The 17,138-nt window shown below is 39.9% G+C and overlaps 1 protein-coding gene and 2 non-coding genes across 3 annotated transcripts in view; 2 read left to right on the top strand and 1 right to left on the bottom strand.

Annotated features, from left to right (window-relative positions):
- LOC106083974 (serine-rich adhesin for platelets) overlaps positions 1-17,138 on the bottom strand; it is a 307,710-nt gene that overhangs the window by 66,946 nt on the left and 223,626 nt on the right. The window lies entirely within an intron of this gene.
- Trnar-acg (transfer RNA arginine (anticodon ACG)) lies at positions 2,326-2,398 on the top strand. The gene has a single exon. It is a non-coding gene; the product is annotated as a tRNA-Arg (tRNA).
- On the top strand, positions 5,442-5,514 carry Trnar-acg (transfer RNA arginine (anticodon ACG)). The gene has a single exon. It is a non-coding gene; the product is annotated as a tRNA-Arg (tRNA).

The raw sequence follows: 17,138 nt of genomic DNA on the forward strand, positions 1-17,138 counted from the left end.
ATCAGAAACCGGCATGCAAAATTGCAGCCAAAATGGATAAGAATTGCTTCGGTTTATATGGTGGCTATGTCATATGATTGGGCCCATTTACAATCTCCTACGACCTACATGGATAAAAAGTAGATCCCCCTCTAGGGGATCAGTTTACTTGAGATCTATAACACAGCATGTCATGTATGCATTCCAATTTTACTTACCATGGAGGTTCGACAGCATAATGAAATACTTTGTGTTAAATTTAAGTCCAATTGGTGAATAAGTCCAATAATAACTAAGCTCTTTAAGGATCCATTAAAAGAGCAAATCCATCTAGATCCATTTTATGATAGCTATGTGTTGGGACACTCACCAACACACAGGATGGTCACCGCAACGCCACCGTTGCAGACCACCTGGATGTCTACCGCCAAAAACTTCAGGCATGGAGGATTCTGGAACAGTCCCTGGGTAACGGGAATAATTTTGGCAGCCCTTGAGGCAAGAGTAGATTGCAGGATACAAAGTAAAACACGCCTGAAGAGTTAACGTTTCAAGTCTTTTATTTTATTTCTTCTTTTTCCGCATTTAATCCACGTTCACTCGCTCACAAACACAATAAAGAGTAGTTAAAAAAAAAAAAAAAAAAAATTCAACAAAGAACTAGAAGAAGCATAAAGAACGACAGAGTCGCTTCAAAAAGTGTCGCCGTTCGGTTGGCGAGATGTTCAACGCAACTGAGTTCCTAATGCAACGTTTTGTGCGTGAACACAATATTTAAACATGAACCATTTACAATCCCCAAAGACATAATTCTAGATGCCGTATCTTATCAAACTTTCAATGGTATAGCTTCATTCGTTCGAAAGCTTTCATGATTGTTGCAGACGGAGGAACTGGTCTAGATCGACGCAGAATGTTAAACCGATTAAGAAATATATACTTTGTCAGTTGTAAGATCAAAAATTCAATGTGTTACAAACGGAATGACTAGATCGTATATTCGCTGTCTATGGTGGAGGGTATAACATATGACGTTGAGGGAGTAACTATCTTACTAAGTTAAATAGTTTGGGGGTTACATGCATTTTAAGTTATTATAGAATCTTTTATTTCAAGGCATATGAGAACAGCAGTTAAGCTCGCATAGCAAAAACGGAAAACTTCTGCAGCAATTTTGACATTTTATTTGTTTTTAATGCAATATCCCAATTTAGCTGTAAAGTCTGGCGATGCTATATGCTCTGACATCGGGTTTTGTAAGGTGGACTTGTAGAGAGATGCAAATGGTATATCCGGATTATGGACCCTCGCATCAGGGGGTGCGTTGAAATAGGCCGGCTGACGTGCTAGGCAAAAATTGGGAACAAATGTCTAACAATTAGCCATTCTACGTATTCCGTGAGCCCACCCCAGAGCGAGCTGAGTATGTAGACGCTTTTTACTATGACTTTGCTAGCAGTGAATAGTCTAATAGTGGTATTATAGGATTTCTAATGCCCCAGTGGCAGAATTTTTTTATAGGACAAAAAAAACGTCGTTTATCTTAGGGCTTAGAAAATACGATCTCAGGCTATTTATGGGGGCATTGACCACCCACTGCAATTTCAGTGGGTGGTCAATGCCCACTGCAATGTCATTTAAAAAGGTGAATTGTAATATATGTAAATATATACGTCGACAATTTTGCCGAATATAGTCCAGATCGAATAATTTTTCTACAAATATTGAAAAATGTGCTTTTACTTTTAAATTTTATGAAAAATCTCGTCTAAATAAGATTTTTCTTGAAAATATTTTCGTAATAGGATATTTGTGCAAATATTTTTGATTTCCTTAAAAGTGTTTAGGAAAAAAATAATTTCTTAAATTTATATCTGGAAATTTCTGTAAAACTACTTTCACCAATTAAAAATTTTTATTTTAATTTATTTTTCAGATAATTATATTTTTTATCATAATATTGCTCCATATGTAGTTTTGGCGACCCAACCTAATAAATCAACTCGTATGCTGACAATAGTGAATGATCAATGACTTTTTTTACCTGGTTTACTAGCAACTTACCACCAAAACCCATTGAAATTGGTGTCACATATTATTTTTTCCAATTTGTATTTGGCAAAGCTGTTCCACAGAAAATTATGATCATAAAATTTATAACCCGCCCTGTGTAAGAAGTTCACACACATGTGGAAATGAATGAATAAGTTACCACCACAATTAGTCTCTTTGATATATTGCCTTATTTTCCCCACACAAAGCTTTCGATAGCTTTTTATTTTTAGTCTCATGTTACAGTCAAAGCTCTACGAACAAAATTGTAATTTGGCGTAGGCAACGCTAAGTGGTCCTGTGGCGCAATGGATAACGCGTCTGACTACGGATCAGAAGATTCCAGGTTCGACTCCTGGCAGGATCGAATTATTTTTCATGAATTTTTTTCTAATTATTATTTTTTACCAGATATAGGTATGCTCGTGAGTCGTAGTGTCACGTGATTCGTGAGTGAGATTCATATCTAATCACGCGATTGTGCGTGACCGTGATTAAATTTAAATTCTTCGTGCGTGAGTAAGTGAAGTCATGCTCATAACAAAAAATAACGAAAAACTAAATTTTTCGCATGCTCTCAAATCGAACGAATGCTGTATGATTTGAGACGCATGGAAAAAAATATTACTCTCTTCATAGAAAAATATTTGTTTAATCGTGACTCGTCTGTGCCCCGTGAGTTGTGATTGCCTTGTGAGTCGTGATTTTCTCGTGAGTCGTGCGTGAGTAAAATTTTCGTCTCGTGAGCGTGCGTCTGTCTGCTGTGGAAAGCACGCTAACTTTCGAAGGAGTAAAGTTAGGCGCTTGAAATTTTGCACTAATACTTCCTATTGAGATTGTAAATGGGTGATACGGAAAAATATTTTTGTTTTTATACCCTCCACTATACTATGGGGTATACTAACATCACTATTCCGTTTTTGACACCTCATAAAGAATATATATTCCTTATCGTCTTGACATTTCAAGTCGATCTAGCCATGTCCGTCCGTCTGACTGCCTGTTTGTGGAAAGCACGCTAACTTTCGAAGGCGCTTAAATTTTTGCACAAAAACTTCCTATTAGAGTAGGTCATGAATGGACCATATCGGTCCATATTTAAATAGAGCTCCCATATAAACCGATCTCCAGAATTTACTTCTTTATCCTCAAGAGGGCGCAATTATTACCGTCTACGTCTTCCATGACATTTAGTGTACCAAGTACGGTTCGAATCGGTCCTAAACTTGATATAGCTCCCATATTAACCGAACTTCCGATTTTACTTCTTAAGCCTCTAGAGGACGTAATTCTGATCCGATTTTGGTGAAATTTGGCACAGTCACTGTATCTATATCCCTAACAAACGTTCCAAATATTGTTCGAATTGGATACAGCCTGATACAGCTCCCATATAAACCGATCTCCCGAAAGGATTTATAAATAAACAAATTTCAATTGTGCTGTTGAAAGCGACCAGTAGCTAAAACAGCCGTCGCACGTACTCTTTTGTCGGCCACTGTATATGACACACGATTCAGAGAAGCTGTCTTCAAACTTCAAGTTGCTGGTGGAAGACGTTCGGAACAAAACCTGAAATTTTTCAGCTCAGTGGACTTCCGAGGCCTTCCGATGTTTGGGCTCAATAGTAGAATTTTGAGGGTACTTTCAATATCCTACATTCCTTGTAGGGTAAATTCTTTCCTATTTCATAGTATAGATTAATTTTTAGCGTATTATGTAAAGGGTGATTTTTTAGCTATTATCTTATTGACAACACTGATTTAAACAGTTCACGCACGTTTCATGTTTTGTTTCACTGTTAAACATCTTCAGTTTGTTCTATAATTTGAAGCCCAACGACCTACCGCAACGCACAATTTTTGGTCAATGGGCTCTTGGAAAGTTGGTCGAAGATCCACTTTTTTTATCGAAAAATTGTGTTCAGCGGCGAAGTAGAATTGTCATTTTTGGAGTGAAGATCAGCCAGAAGCATTGCAAGAGCTACCAATGCCACCAGTGGTTTATGGGCTGGTGGCATCATTGGACCGTACTTCTTGAAAGGTGATGCAAATCGTAACGTAACTGTGCATGGTGAGCGCTACCGTGAGATGATATCCAACTTTTTTTGCCAAAAATGTAAGAACTTGATTTGTATGACATGTAGTTTCAACAAGACGGTGCCACATATGGACTTATTGAGAGGCGAGTTCGATGAACATTTCATTTCACGTTCGGGACCTGTCAACTAGCCACCTAGATCGTGCGATTTAACGCCTTTTAGTGGGGATATGTTAAAGCTCATGTCTATACAGACAAGCCTGCTTTATTGACGCATCGGAAGACAACATTGAAGCAGTTATTCGTAAGAAACCTACCGAAATGTTGGAAAGATTAAGCGCACTCATGGTCAACATTTGCATGAAATAATCTTCATACATTGGACGCATTATCGATTCAAATAAAGATTTAATGAATTTTTTTTGAATTGTATGTGGTTTTTTTTTTTTTTTGAAAAACTTTTCTATAGTTCTTAAAAAATCACCCTTTATATAAGAAGATTTTTCTGTGTGCTTCCAAATATAAATTGCACATGTGACCAACAAGAATGAAAGCAGAGTATATCACTCAAAATAACGGTGCTATTATTCGATTTACATTAATAAGAACAAAACTGAGTTCTCGTCACTTTTTTGCATTGGTGTAACTTCTCATTTATTTGCTTACTTTTCACCTAATTTTTAATAGTGTTCTGTTTCTATACCACTAACTAAACTTCTTTCCAAATATGGAATCAAGTCAATGAACAATACCGTCTTTATTGGGTAAAAATAGAAAAAATGGCAAACATCCACTCGGTTTTGCCTCCCACTGCATGTGCTTTGATTATTCCAATTACTTTGTAATTTACTTAGCTTTTTGCGAATTTAAGAAGTTACATTTCTTCCTAAATTCTCTTTTTTTCTACGAAAAGCTTTAAATGTATTAGGCGGCTTAATAATTTTCAACGAATGAGTAAATAAAGGAAACAAAATAATGCTTCTTCATATTAGGGAAAAAATAAATTTGTAGACAATTTGTTGGCAATGCCACCATAAACAGTAGACAAAAGTGGTGACTGGGGTACAATTGGCGCTACACATCTTGTATTTGATACTGTTCTTCAACACACACGCCGTTGTATTGATGGAATATTCACCACACCTCACCCGGTTTATTGAAATCAACCATGTTGTTTGTTCTTACTACTACAACACACAATAGTGGTGAATGGATTTTTGTGGCTTTCATGTGTGTTTGTGTGTTACGTGCTGTGTATGGTTTCAACTGAGAGCCCTGTGTGGAAATGTTATTTGAAATTAAGCTGAGAGACATTATACTGCTTAAAATGAGAGTATCGAAAACTGTGGATTGGCAATTGACGAGATAACGGTCCTGTGGCGCAATGGATAACGCGTCTGACTACGGATCAGAAGATTCCAGGTTCGACTCCTGGCAGGATCGAAGATGCTGTATAAGTATGTCATATTTTGTTAATATTTATTTTGACGACATTTTGTAATGCATACTATAGAACAATTTATGCATTTATTTTACATAAATGTATATGAAATAAAATTATGATGAAAAAGGAAAGAAAAAATGAAAATATACAGAATGTTGTATTTATAAAGGACAGGTTTACATTTATTTAACGTGATACGAGACAACTGAAAAGTGTTGAATGGTGGTACACTGAAAGAAAAAGATTGTATGACTACATAATCTGACGGTATAACATTACTCAATATCAAAATTAAACGCTTTGTATCAACCATACCATAACGGTGTGCATTCACTATTAATACCATCTGGTAATGATAACACATTTGGTATTAATTTGTCTCTCAATGTAGATATCCACAATTGTCATTGTAAGTGTGATAATTCTCATAATGTTTTTAACACCATAATCATCTTGGGCTTGGCCTAAGACAGCGGTGAATGGCCGATGTTTTTTGGACCACAAATAAACTCAGGCATATTTGCAGTTCATTCACAGCAAAAATGTATGCAGATACATATGTATGTATGTTTATGGTTGTTCGCATAGTGGTTACTCATTCATTCCTTTAAAATCCGTGTTGTATCATTTGAAGTGTGTTCGTGTACTCAAATGCTCCAATTTGCACAAATTGTTATTGGAAGTCTTACGCTTGCCTGCAGAAGAGAGCGGGAGAGCGGGAGAGTGCGTGAGATCGAGCATAATTTTGAGTGTTTGCTAATTGAGAGCTCGCAAATTTCTACTGGAAGTTTTTTACTCAGCAGAAATTTGCAGCATCGAACAGCTGTTTTATGAAAATCAGCTATTTAATTCAAATAAATAGCAATAGAGAGTAAAGACTATTCTTACTCTCCAGCAAATTTTTACTGGGAAAGTACGGAGAGCCATTGAAACCGTTATTAAAATTTATAACAAGAATATAGAGACAGATACATTTAAATGTGAAAAGAGTCCTATACTCGTAGTTAAATTGTACCTTGAGCATAAATCATCTAAACATCTTAAAAATCAAAGTCGTATTCCGTCCAAGGATAAATCACCTAAGCCTCTTATTGATCGAGGTCGTATTCCGCCCTTTGGGGAAGCATAGCTGAATGCTCTAGGGCGTATCTATCGATTGCAGATTGTGGATAGGCCAGAATATACAATTTCTACAATATTAAGCGGGGCAATCTCTAAATGATTTATCCAATGATCCTATACCAATGATACTTAAGGTTTATGGATCAAGCTTTTAACTCCATAAATTAACTGAAAATCAAACAAGTATAAAATGGATTAGTTTGAAGAAATCGAATCGGTTAATGATTGACTCTTCCAGTCTCAAGAAGTCACAGGGAAGGATCGATGTTTATGAAGGTTTTATTTACTTAGTGGTTATAAGGCATTATTGTACTCCACGTACCATGAGTCAAATCCCGCGATCAGTTTATATGGGAGCTATACTTTTGTGTGAGTCTATCTGGTGGGAATTGGTGTGGATATTGTTAGGTATAGACGTACTTCACAAACCAAATTTCAGCCAAATGGAACAAAAATTGAGTCTTATTGGGGATCAAGAAGTCAAATCGAAGGACCAATTTATATGGAAGCTGTAATGAAATCTGAACCTATATGACCCAACGAACTGCATTAATGAAAAGTTTCTGTATAAAGTTTCAAGGGGATATCTTTCGACCGCTATTGTGATTTTGACAAAAGGCGACAGGGCTCGATTGTCTTAGAATGTCAAGACTATCTTTATAGGCTAGCAAATCAATATTTCGAGGTTTTACAAACGGAATGACGAAGTTAGTATACTCCCATTCTAGGTCGGATGATTTAAAAACCTATCAACTCATAACTTACGAGGTGTGCACGTGAGGCGTGAGTAGTCGTGTCACGCGTGAGTGAGATCCAAATGTAATTACATGATCGTGCGTGAGTGCGATTAAATTAAAAATTTTCGCGCGTGAGCGGGAATTACAACTCACATTGTTAATCACGACTCACGAGAAAATACCGAAACACTAGATATGACAACTCATAAGAAAATCACGACTATTCTATCCTATTCTGCATTCGGAAAAATCTCTAACATTTTTAATTGTTTCTCGACCTAAATTTGACAGCTATCAAAGGTTTTTGTGATGGTGGTATACTAATTTTGTCATTCTGTTTGTAATTCCTCGAAATATTCGTCTTAGACCCCATAAAGTAAATATATTCTTGATCGTCATGACATTTTAAGTCGATCTAGCCATGTCCGTCCATGTCTGTCTGTCGAAAGCACGCTAACTTTCGAATGACTAAGGCTAGGCGTTTGAAATTTTGCAGAAATTCTTTTTTTTCGTGTAGGTCGGTTGGGATTGTAAATGGGCCATATCGATCCATGTTTTAATATAGCTGCCATATAAACCGATCTTGGGTCTTGACTTCTTGAGCCTCTAGAGGGCGCAATTCTCGTCCGATTTGACTGAAATTGTGCGTGGCATGTTTTGTTATGACTTCCAACAACTGTGCGAAGTATGGTTGTAATCAGTCCATAACCGGAAAGAGCTGCCCTATAAACTGATCTGGGATCTTGGCTTCTGGAGCCTCTAGAGGGCGCAGTTCAAATCCGATTTGGCTGAAATTTTGCATGACTTGTTTTGTTACAACTTCCAACAACTGTGCTAAGTATGTTTGTAATCAGTCCATAACCTGATAGAGCTGCCCTATAAACTGATCTTGGGTCTTGACTTCTTGAGCCACTAGAGGACGCAATTCTTATCCGATTTAGCTGAAATTTTGCACATAGTGTTTCGTTATTACTTTCAACAATTGTGCAAAGTATGGTTTAAATCGGTCCATAACCTGATATAGCTGCCATATAAACCGATCTGAGATCTTGACTTCTTGAGCCTCTATAGGGCGCAATTATTATCTGATTTGGGTGAAATTTTGTACAACGGCTGCTCCCTTCAACATGCGTGTCAAATATGGTCTGAATTGGTCTATGGCCTAATACAGTCCCGCTTTAAAACGATCTCCCTATTATACTTTTTGAGCCCCTAAAGGGCGAAATCCTTATTCGATTTGGCTGAAATTTTACACAATGACTTCTAATGTGATCTCCAACATCCATTCCATTATGATCAGAATCGGACCTGTTTTGCGCTGTTTTGTTATCTATATTTAATTTATTTTTTGGAAATAAATAAAGAAAAACTTACCATTTAAACCAATAAAACAAATAAAAATGATTACGACAATGGCAGCCATAATGGTTTTAAGGGTTGCCAATACAATTTTTTTTCCATTTTCCTCAACCTTTATTTTCCAACTTATCGCGGACGTTAGCAAAAAAAATTAAATATGATTCGCTTCATGGAAAAATATTTTTTGCAAGTTTTTCGTAAGAAAGAGATTTAGGAGATCTTTAATGTGGCCTAACCCCATTCGACCTGTCCGTAAACTAAAGATCATCCTAAATATTTATTCCCTACTTGTCTGACCGAATGATGAAGGCCCTCTAGAATCTACAGAGAATCTATCTAATCTAGAGTCTAGATCAGAGGTATACAAAACAAAAATGAGAGTGTATGTTTATGCTACTCTCTAAAAAGTTTTTAATTCTCTCCATTGCTAAAAATTAAAGGTCAAAATTCAATTCAACGTCAAAATTTGCTGTGCTGTCAAAAGTCTTACTAGCCCCTGGACTACTCAAAAATTATTCACCACACTTAACGTCATATTTTTACTATCCCCACAACTTTGCTACCATTCGACACACAGCCTAACTCAAACTTAGGGTTCATCAGCTCAGCTGACGACAAAACGAAGTTTAACAAGTAGCTCAGTAGAGAATAGGTCTCATAGCCAATTTTTTCGGTTGCACTCATAATTAAATCCAAAGCAATTGACATGTGAATGAGCCACCACAATCCGCCAATGAATGAAAGTGCATCACTCTTGCTGCTGCTTGCGCCCAGATTCATTAATGACCAATCGATAGCCCATATGGCCATCCAGCCAGTCATCCATACAAGTTCATATTAAACATTCCAAAAATAGGGAGGTGGAACTAAACAAATTTCATTGCGCCACGTTTTTTTTGTTCTTTGTTTGTTAGCTTTCATTATGATTTGACATCTTCAAATTGTTTGAAATATTGCATTTGCCGGTTAAAAACACGCCGACAGAAAACCACAAAAAACAAGTAAGAGCGTGCTAAGTTTGGCCGTGCCGACTCTTATATACCCTCCACCATGGATCGCATTTGTCGAGTTCTTTGCGCGGTATCTCTTTTTAGGCTAACAAGGAATATTGAATAAGAACTGTTGTGCTATTGGAGCTATATCAAGTTATAGCCTGATTCGGACCACAAGTGAATTGCATGCCGAACATTGAAGAAGTCATTGTGTAATATTTCAGTTTCTTTCGGATAAGAATTGCGCCTTGTAGGGCTCATCAGGCAAAATCGGGAGATCGGCTTATATGGGAGCGGTATCAAGCTATAGATCCATTCAGACCATATTAAGCACGAATGTTGAAGGTCATGAGAGAAGGCGTTGTACAACATTTGTGCCAAAATGAATGAGAATTGCGTCCTCTAGAGGCTCAAGAAGTCAATATGCCAGATCGGCTTATATGGCAGCTATATCAGGTTATGTACCGATTTGCGCCATACTTAGCACAGTTATTGGAAGCCATAACAAAACACCTCTTGCAAAATTTCAGCCAAATCGGTTAAGAATTGCGCCCTCTAGTGGCTCAAGAAGTCAAGATCCAAGATCGGTTTATATGGCACCTATACCAGATTATGAACCGATTTGAATCATACTTAACACAATTGTTGGAACTAGTACCAAAATACGACGCGCAAAATTACAACCAAATCGGATAAGAATAGCGCCCTCTAAAAGCTGAAGATATCAAGACCCCAGATCGGTTTATATGGCAGCTATATCAGGTTATTTACCGACTTGCGCCATACTTACCACAGTTGTTGAAAGTGATAACAAAACACCACGTGCAAAATTTTAGTCAAAACGGACGAGAATTGCGTCCCGTAGAGGTTCAAGAAGTCAAGACCCAAGATCGGTTTATATGGCAGCTATATCAAAACATGGACTGATTGGAACCATACTTACCACATTTGTTGGAAATGACACCAAAATTTCACGTGCAAAATTTCAGTCAAATCGGACGAGAATTGCGCCCTCTAGAGGCTGAAGAAGTCAAGACCCAAGATCGGTTTATATTGCAGCTATATCAAAACATGGACCGATTTGGCCCATTTACAATCCCAACCAACCCACACTAATAAAAAGTATTTGTGCAAAATTTCAAGCGGATAGCTCTACTCCTTCGAAAGTTAGTGTGCTTTCGACAGACAGACTGACGGACGGACGGACGGGGGGACATGGCTAGATCGACCTAAAATGTTATGACGATCAAGAATATGTATACTTTATGGGGTCTCAGACACATATTTCGAGGTGTTACAAACAGAATGACGAAATTAGTATACCCCCTTCCTATGGTGGAGGGTATAAAAACTGAGACCAAGTGTGAAGATGTGATTTTATTTCCATTGTGTGTATCTTTTTTTGAAGCAGCGAAACATCACCAAATATGAATTCATTTATTAATTTGCACTTATTTGAACGACACGACATGTAGACAGTCCAATGGTCACGGTTTGGGCCAGAGTCTGGCAAAAGTATTCTTCCTTCAGAGGAAAAAATTACGAAAAGTTTGTGGCAATTACATCAATTGTTTACATAGTAAAAATTTCGGAATATGTATTTGTAATAAAACACAACTGAATTTTAAGGATTACAAGGTGAACCCTTTAGAGGCTATACTTCTTGCTCATTAAGCCAAGTTTCCAAGGCGGAACGACAAATGCGCAACACTTTCTAGCAGATAACATGGATATAAACTATTATATACTAACTATTATATATTTGATACCTTTTTGTCCACGGACTAAGTAATTTGCAAAAGAAGGAATACAACGACAGCTACAGCTACAGCTAACAGTGCCCTATGGCACAGATTGAGGAAAATGTAAATTGACCACGCCCCAAATTATCGGAAGCGCTGCCTATGACATATGCAAGGTTAGGTTAGGTTAGGCTGAAAAGAGGGTGCAGATATTAATCCGCCCCATGCCAGTATGGACATACACCTAAGCCAGTGTTGTGTGCTCTAAAAACTCAAAAGTAACCTCTAAAAAGAAAATTTTAAGTAAGAAATTCCGTGCTACTTACAAAATCCTGAATTGTTTTCAATATCACTCCCCTAAGTTGGTTCATATCTGGTATTGAGTCTCCACCTAAGTGGCGGTATCTGTTAGACGCAAAAGAAGGGCAATGACAAAGGAGATGCTCCAACGTCTCATCATCTTCCCCGCATGCCCTACACACGCTATCACTTGCCGCACCGATTTTACATAAGTGAGCTCGCAGTCCTATGTGTCCCGTTATGATACCAATAGCTATACTGACCTCCTTTTTGCTTCCTTTCAGTAATAGCCTCGTCTTCTCACGATCTGGATCCCCCCCATAGGATTTTTGCCGTCCTACCGACCGTTTCGCTTTTCCACAATGTTGCATGCGCATTCGTCGCCCACTCCCTTTAACTCGCACTGCGTCGACCCGAAAGGCTTCGGGTTAACCAAGTTTATTGACGGCAGTCCTCTGGCCTTCACCGCTAAATCGTCTGCCCTTTAATTTCGCCTTACTCTGTAAGGGCCCGGCACCCAAACGATGCGGATTTTCCCATCCTCAGAGAAGGCGTTAATCTCCTTCTTACACTGCAAGACTGTTCGTGACCTTACCGTCCTGGTTGTTATTGCCCTTATGACAATTGTACTGTCGGTAAAGATGTTGACAATCGACGTCCTCGCGTTAGCACCACACCACTTCACGCATTCCGTGATCGCCCGGATCTTCGCCTGCAGGACCGTATTATGGGCAGGCAGTCTAAAACAGATCTCAGTCCCTGGGTTCTCAATTTCTCTGTCCTGTCTCTCTGTCCTCGAGCTTTGATCCATTCGTGTAACATAATCTTCCAGATGGCAATACTAGAGTTCTGTCAATCCAAGACTGTGCCGATGGCAGTAGTGCCACGCACTCGACTTCAAGTTTCATCTCAGGTATCCGATCGGAAACCTCTTTCCTTCCTTTCTCGTTTCCTATCGTCGCCTCGTTTATACCGCGATGGTATGAGCTGCTCCCATTCTCAATCCATTCTCCCATCGCCTTAAGACTCATAGACGCAGTGGCTGCCTCACACTTAATCTGTATGTCAATGGGTCGGATATCTAGAATAGTCTCCAGTGCCCTAGTGAGCGAGTACCTCATCGTTCCGCCTATGCCAAGACAACATGTTCTCTGAATCTGTTGTATGGTCCTTATGTTACACTTTTTCTTCATAGCAGTCCACCCCAACTACAGAGGCGTAAGTAAGTATTGGTCTAATCACGCTCTTGTAGAGCCAGTGGATTATACTCGGATTCAAGCCCCATTTCGAGCCTACGACCCGTCTACATAGTGCCCAACATCTGTGAGCCTTCTCAGTACGCTCCTGAATGTGACACTTTCAATTCAGTTTCCTTTCCAAGATCACACCTAAGTATTTGACCTTGTGAGATATCGAAATCTTCTTATTGAGGAAACGTGGTGCGTTAAATTAGCCCACCTTCGTCTTCCTCGTGAACAGGCATATTTCAGTCTTCTCTGGGTTAACATTGAGATCTCTGAGTTTAGCCCAGTCATATGCTATATGCAAGACCTTTTCGACCCTTCTGCATAGCTGGTTCGGATCCTTACTCCTTAGAAGTATTATAACATCGTCTGCGTAGCAGACGGGTTCAAATCCCTCCTCAGTCAGCATCCGTTATTGGTCATTTATGGTGATCAGTCTTCTCTGGGTTAACATTGAGACCTCTGGGTCTAGCCCAATCATATGCCATATGCAAGACCCTTTCGGCCCATCCACACAGCTCGTTCGCATCCTTGCCCCTTAGAAGTATTATAACATCGTCAGTGTAGCAGACGAGTTCAAGTCCTTCCTCAGTCAGCATCCGTAATAGGTCATATATGGTGGTCACCCATAGGAGTGGCGATAAAATTCCCCACTGTGGCATGCCCTGTGCAACTTTCTCCCTTATATTTATGTCATGAGACACACAATTTATCCACCTGTTCCTTAGCATATGGTTTATCCAGTCTCTAAGGACCAGGTCCACCCAGTACTAGTCTAATGATTGGATCAGTGTGTTGGTCCGCACATTGTTAAAAGCCTCCTCAAAGTCAACGCATACCGCCAGTGTGTACGTTTTTTGGCATCGAAGGATTCTTCTATTTTATGCACAACCTCGTGCAGGGCAGTCTCCACCGATCTTCCCTTGACATAGGCATGCTGCTTGTATTTGAGCAGTTCGGTGGGTGTTATACTCTTTATCATGGTGTCCACAATACGTTCCATGGTTTTGAGTAGAAAGAACGTAAGGCTTATGGGTCTGTTGGCCTTTGGTGTCGCATAATTTGCCTTGCCGGGCTTAGGTATAAACACCACCCTTGCCTCCTGCCAGGCTTTCCGAGTATATGAAAGTTTTAGGCACGCTGTGAAACTATTGGCCAGATGGGGCGCCTGATTGTCTGCTTCTTTATGCAGCAACGCTGGAAATATTCCATCAGGTCGGGGTGACTTAAATGGTTTGAAACTCCTCAAGGATTCCTTTCTTCTATGCTTGGACAATCTAAATTATCTTGCCCAAGTCTTCTTCTGAGTAGCCTTCTGAAATTTGTCCAGTTGGTTTTCAACTTATTTCGGAAGCTTATCGGATTCGGCGCTGGCCGTGCTATTCTAAACCTAATGTAGCGATGGTCAGAGAAAGAGTGTTCCATGGAGACCCTTCTGAACCTCATCGAATAGATTTTCCAAACATATCGTCACATCTAATACCTCCTCCCTTATCCTATTAACAAAGGTAGCGGTGTTACCAATATTAAGTGTTAATAGGTCGTTAGTATTCAAGAACTCGGCCAGGGCTTGGTCCCGCTTATTAATGTTGGTACTACCCCACGAAATGTGGTGAGAGTTCGCATCGCACCCTATTAGTACCTCGTTTCCTGTCTGTTTTGCTTTTCTCACCAGCCGTTGCATCTCCGACGTGGGTGGCGGTGTCGGCAAGTCGAAAGGGAGATACAGTGATGCCAGGTAAGCTCCACCGTCTCCCTGTATCACCGCTGTTGCATCCGACGTTGGAGTGTTACGAGTGTTACCATAGAATAATTGGTAGTTGATATGGTTCAGTCCAGAAACTTTGTTCCGGGTCGACCATGGCTCCTGAGTTAAGGCAATATGAATCTTGCCTTGCTGATTTTCTCCATCAGAGCGTATGTCGTTGCGTTGAAAGTTTATCTGGATTACCTCAATCATTGGTCCTCCAGTAAATGGACTTCTTTAGACTGCATTGACTTTCCTCCTGTCACTGGACTGCCTGATGTCATCTTTTTAGGTTCTTTGCCTAGTCTGGTCTTCCGACTCTTTATAAAGTCGGTAATGGTTCCATCGTCGGGTCCCTGTTCGTTAGGGTGTATTGGGTTTCCATTCCCTGTACTGCCTGATACTTCAATACTAGGATCTTTGCATATCTTAGTCTTCCAAGTAAATGGGTTTCTTGGGATTAGGTGATGTTACCATCATCCGCTCCCTGTTCGTAGGGTTGCATTGAGACTCCTATCGCCATGCCTTTAGTCTAAGCCAAACCCGTCACGGAGACTTGATCAATGCCAACCACAAGGGGAGTTCCTTCCTCCTTCTCCTCACTGTGGAAGACCTCCCACTTCTCTGCGACCAATCCTTGGTTTTGCTTGCCCAAGAATCCCAACATGGATTCACAACCACTGCATACGGAATTTACGGAAGTCTCTGCGAAACCCAGCCTGCAGGATCTTATGGACCATATTTCAAAACGGCTGCTGGAGAGTCCTGAAAATGAGGTGGCGACTTTCGCCAAAAAAACTTACATTGATCAGTAAATGAGGTTGCTGAAGAGTCTTAATGAAAATGAGGTGCCGACTCTTCCCAAAAAACCTACATTGATCAGTAAATGGGGTTGCTGGAGAGTCTTCCTGAAAGTGAGGTGGCCACTCTTCTTGCGATGGATCATCAGGACAAATCATTTATAAGCAAAGGATATCTTCCGATGAAACAATATCAGACGCAAATTTCTTTATAGCATCTGTTGTTCCTTTGCGGCTAGTATCTGACGTGTTCCTTCACTGAGAAAATCCACGTCCTTCATCAGGGCATTAATTCCCACCAATAATGTTTTAATTTGCAAAGGAATCTGGAAAACTCATCAGTGCAACGGTGAAGGATATTAGACAACAAATAACCAAGATTAAGCCCACAGTGTTGAACATTGGAGAAGGGAAATATTTTGAATGCAGCTACGAGTTCAATCTGAGCATAGTTGACGGAAAAGTCGCGTAAAAGAACTGACAGGAACTACCTCAACATTGTCATGTCCAATTTGTAAAAAGAGTCAGAAGAACTTCGGTAATTTGCGTAACACTCTGCCAGGATTTGCTGGCCATTTCTGAGTAGGGTCGAATGAACAGAGTAGATTTTAATGCACGCAAGACGCAGGGCTGTTAGTTGTTCCCCAAAACGATTTACAATCGTCAATATCTATCAAAGGTGTAGATATCAAGCCGTCAGAGGTTCTTGATGTTCTGAGCATGATGATTCAATGTGATGTCTGTTGGTCAAAACATGTATTTGAAGAAGCATTCAATTGCTTGGACTTTCTTAAGAAATATTTCACTCCCTCTGGGCCGGAGCTCCAAAATTATCCTTGGAGCAGTTTGACCATGTCCAGAGGCGGGCCTTGATGTTGATTGGAGATGGCAGGGTATCCAACTCTATTGTTTCCCTTGAACATAGTCGTAATGTGGGTTGTGTGGCGCTGTTCTAACGATTCTTCCACGATTCTTCTGAAATCAGTCTTCTGATTCCTGACTTGAGCTTGTTTGTTAGAAATGCAAAATTTTCTAGAAGCGCGCACCGATTTGTAATCGATTGGCCAGCTGATCGGACCATGCCCTACCGAGAGAATGCTTTTTTCGCAAGGACGGTTCATATGTGGAATCGACTTCCGTACATCAGGCCGTAGATGGAATATAACTCGCACACATGGGCTAGAGCTCCAAAATTATCCTTGGAGCAGCTTGACCGTGTCCAGAGGCGGGCGTTGGTGTTGATTGGAGATGGTAGGGTATCCAACTCTATTGTTTCCCTTGAACATCGTCGTAATGTGGGTTGTGTGGCACTGTTCCAACGATTCTTCCACGTTATGTGTTCTTCTGATATCAGTCTTCTGATTCCTGACTTGAGGTTGTTTGTTAGAAATGCAAGATTTTCTAGAAGCGCGCACCGATTTGTAATCGATTGGCCAGCTGATCGGACCATGCCCTACCGAGAGAATGCTTTTTTCGCAAGGACTATTTAATGGCTGCCTGGCTGTCTGAGAAGACATTATATCTGAGGCATTCCACTGCTTCCTTAATTGCAAGGATCTCCTCTTGATGTATCACTGCAT

This window comes from Stomoxys calcitrans, chromosome 1, assembly GCF_963082655.1.
Source record: "Stomoxys calcitrans chromosome 1, idStoCalc2.1, whole genome shotgun sequence".
Taxonomy (NCBI): domain Eukaryota; kingdom Metazoa; phylum Arthropoda; class Insecta; order Diptera; family Muscidae; genus Stomoxys; species Stomoxys calcitrans.